This window comes from Myotis myotis, unplaced genomic scaffold (assembly GCF_014108235.1).
Source record: "Myotis myotis isolate mMyoMyo1 unplaced genomic scaffold, mMyoMyo1.p scaffold_m19_p_5, whole genome shotgun sequence".
Classification (NCBI taxonomy): domain Eukaryota; kingdom Metazoa; phylum Chordata; class Mammalia; order Chiroptera; family Vespertilionidae; genus Myotis; species Myotis myotis.
The window spans coordinates 102,887,013-102,891,285 of NW_023416357.1; positions in this window are offsets into that span (position 1 = coordinate 102,887,013).

Sequence of the window (4,273 nt, forward strand, 5' to 3'; positions counted from 1 at the left end):
TTTATGTATCTTGAGTGGATACCTAGGAATAGAATTGCTGGATTATATGGTCCATTCATGTCTAAACTTTTAAAGAAACTGCCAAACTGGTTTCCAAAGTGGCTGTTATCATTTGACATTCCCACCAGCAATATATGAAGGCTCCCATTTCTCCACACTCTTACCAACACTTGAGGTTATCTGTCTTTTGTGTAACTTTTTCTTTTGTAGAATCTGGTTGTACATTTTTAAAAAATGTCTTCACAATTAGAATAGGCATGGTTTACTTTACGTTTCAGTGCATTGTAAAGTAACCCTATAATATTGGAAATTCCCCCCAAGAAGACCCAGATGCACCTCCTCTCCCTGGGGAGGTGCCCTAAATTAGTCCCTTGGGTCCCTTAGCAGGGTTCCTATCCCTGCAGAGCTCTTTGTGGTCCCAGCAATTCCAGGCTTTCAGCTGACTTAGCCCAGAGCCTCCAACTCCATGCCCACCCCCACCCCCCCACAACGCCACCTTTCATGAGTCAAGGTCAGAGAAGGCATCTAGAACTGGAAACCCCCTGGGTGGCCACGTGAAGGCCCCCTGGGTCACTGGCTTCTGCTTCCCTTTGCACTGTCCCAGGACACACCCGTCTCCTCTGGCCTTTTCTGGAGCCCTTACTCCATCCCAGTCTGGTGTTAAGGGAGGTGGGATGACATCTTTCCTTTGGGACGACTGGCAATTTGATTACTATTTCCCGAGGAACCAAAGGTCTGCAGCATTAAAAGATCACACAGGGCATTTTATCCCACCCCTCCCCTGCTTTCGGGTGCTTATAATGCTGCGGGGACTTATAATGTCACCCTTCACAGCAGCATTTTGCTGCATGTCTGAAGACCCTAAAGCCATGGGAATTTGGTGGAGGGGGTATTCACCCTGGGCTGTGCATTTGGGACGTTTAGTGGGGATGGGGCCGTTGAAGAGTGCAAAGTGGCCGTGGCAAGGGCTTGGAGTGGGGGCTGAGACAGCTTGGAGGGAGCTCAGGTGGCTGGGAATTTGATACGGATTGGCCTGTCCAGCTGAGGAGTCTGGGCTCTGCCCCACGGGACAAGGAAAGACTGTCCAGGTTTTGGAGCGGAGGAGTCTGATGGTCTCACATGACCCACCATTCCTGTGGGGTCAGCAGCAAAGTCCACCTCTAATTCCATCATACCTCACCTTTGACCTGAGTTTGTTGGGTTTCTGGGTAAGGAGGACAAGAGGACCCACAGCCCCCCTCCTCCTGCGGTGGGAGCTGGGTCCTGACAAGCTGCCTAGGCTGTGTTCCCTTCCCCCGCCTTTCCTACCCTGGCCCGTTTGTCCTCTGCAAGGGCCCTTGTCCAGCAGAAGGACAAGTTCAGGCTCCTCACCTGTCTGACAGGGGCGACCTTTGGGACCAGCCCTGCCATGTTGAGCCACAGGGATGGTCCACTCTTCCCGCACAAGCCTGTCATTCCAGGGACTGTTCTCATCACACACACACACACACACACACACACACACACACACACACACCCGTGCTCTGCTCAGCTCTTTTGCCTGCCTGGATGCCTTCACACAAACCACACGCAGCCACTCACGTCAGTCAGACAGCCAGGTCCAACCCTGCCTGCTGCTCAGGGCCTTCTGTGAACCAGCTTCCCTTCCCAGCCTTTGTGCCCTCGTACACTAATGGGGGCCAGCACTCTAGACACCACCACTAGAAGGGGCAAAGGCAGGTCATACTAATGAGGAAACACCTTTTTTGAAAGAACGTTGTTTTTAGTATTTCCTAAAAAGTGTTGCCCAATAGTCATGGGGGAAATTTACAACCCGGTTGGACCTCCTTCCTCTTATTTTGGTTTTAGTTTTGATTTTATTTTAAATTTTGAAATAGTAGAAAGGGCTCCTTTATCTTCTCAGCCTCAGAGACTCTAAAAAACTGTTAGATAGACATGAGCAGAGCAAGGATGATGGGCCAGGCACAGACACTCACCAGGGCAGAAAGCCCCAGACGCCTAGCAAGGGGCAAAACTAGGGAAACAAGAACCTCACCCCGGGTAACCTATCCTCCCCGAGCATGTCACTGGCCATGCAGTTTGGACCTCTGATGTTTCATATCGCTGATCAGGCGGTTTACACCCCCTGGCCTTTTCCTCCCTAAAGATAACATCTAGGCCTCAGTTGTATTTCAGCTCCAGGCCCAGAAAAGCAGCAAAACCAGATAAGTGACATCTGGCCTGCCTCAGGACCAGTTACATTGACTAATGACCCCCTGTCCTGGCACCGACCAATCAGTGGAGACCACAACCCTGAAGCACACCTGGAAAGCTGATGAATATTCTATGAAGTCCTCCCCTGAGTCCTCCCCTCAAATTTCTACCTGCAAGAGAGAGAGAAACGTGCGCAGGACAAAGGACCCAGTGCGTGCTCTCCCTCCAAGGAGCACACCAGTGCCATTCCCTGTCCTCTCTTCTCCCCGCCCCTCCCACCCTCCACAGGCACATACTCCCAACCTCTAAGGGACCCCATGAGACTTGCAACCAGGGGGGCAGTGGGCAGTGGCAGCTCATCCTGGGCAAACCCTGTGAACCTCTCTCCAAGGTCCCCTTTTCTCTGACTTCCCAGCGAGCAGAGGCAACCCAGCCTAGGCTCTCCTGTTGCTTCTTCTATGCCCTTCCTTGTGTCACTGTCCTAAGTATGTTTTTGCTGCCACCCTGGACCCAATGCCCTTTGGCTCAGTGCTGTGTAGCCCTTCCCTTTGGTTCTCCCCATCCCCCAACCCCTTTACCTTAAATAAATTAAATTTTAAAAAATCACCATGTGTGGTGGCTATTTAGCCTGCCCAAGCACCACCGACTTTAACCTTTCAAGAACTCTAAAAATCTTTTTTTTTTTTTTTTTGGAAATTTTCAAACCTAAATAAAGTTGTGAGACGAATACATTCCATATCACATATATTTATCTTAGATTCATCGTGTTAACACTTTATCACATTTTCTCTCTATGTGGGCATCTACATGTTATGATTGATTACCTTGTGAATCTTTTGAGATTAAGTCGCAGATATTACATCACAACACATCCTCCTACATATTTCAGTATGCATCTCCTGAGACCAAGCTTTTCTGATGTAAGCCCGCATGAGGGATTGAACAATGCTATAATAATCCTACCTAACCCACAGTGCCCAGCCAACCTTTGCCAAAGTCCCAATAATGTCAGAGCCACAGAGCAGCCTTTGGTTACCCTCTTTCCTCTCCTTTCATCAGGGGAGAACTGTTCCTTGGCCTTTCTGTGTCTTTCACGACACTGACACTACGGAATAGAGCTGCCTAGTCGTTAGCAGCTGCTCCTTCCATTCGGGTTTATTTGATTCCCCTCCCCGCCACGGGAATAGGGAAAGTATTTTCTTTCTTTCTTTTTTAAATATATATATTATTGATTTCAGAGAGGAAGGGAGAGGGAGAGATAGAAACATCAATGGTGAGAAAGAATCATTGATCGCCTGCCTCCTGCACTTCACACCCGGAGCCACTGGGCATCGAGCCTGCAACCCGGGATATACCCTTGACCAGAATCAAACCCGGGACCCTTCAGTCCGCAGGCCGAGGCTCTATTCACTGAGCCAAACCGGATAGGGCAGGAAAGTATTTTCTACAGGAATGCTACAGGAGCGATGCTGCGCCCTGCCCAGTGCAGCACAGCTGGAGGCTTGTGACGATGCCAGCGCATGATGGTGATGCTAAGCCTGTCCTTGGTTCAGATGAAGTCTGCCAGATTTCTTACAGCAGGTTTCTTTTCCCTTCCTCATTATAAATAATCTGCAGGGAGATACTGTGAGACTGCGTACATATTGTTTCCCAACAAACCTTAACCCAACGGCTTCAGCTTGCACTAATGATTCTGGCCTAAATCAGTCCTTACTACGGCGGTGGTAAATGGCGATGTTAATAATTCCATCCTTCCTTCCACACTTATTATTTGGGAGAGAGAGACCCTTACCTCTCCCCGCCCTCCCTTCCTGTTCCGGGTCCTCTTTCCCTCCGCTAAGTGTTGGTTGGGTCTGACGGACTGGGACTAGGTTGACAGCCTGGAGCTACTCGAGGGGGTTCTGCTCCCACCAGACTCGGGTGAGCCCCCTTCTAGACCTCGAATGCTACAGAGCCGGGTCCTGCCCGCCACACCGCGCCGGGCGCCTGGACCACAACTCCCAGAAGGCCCAGCGCGGTCGCCCTCTCCCCCGTCCGCGGTCACGTGGACGCCACCAAAGTCATGCGGACGCTGTCCGAG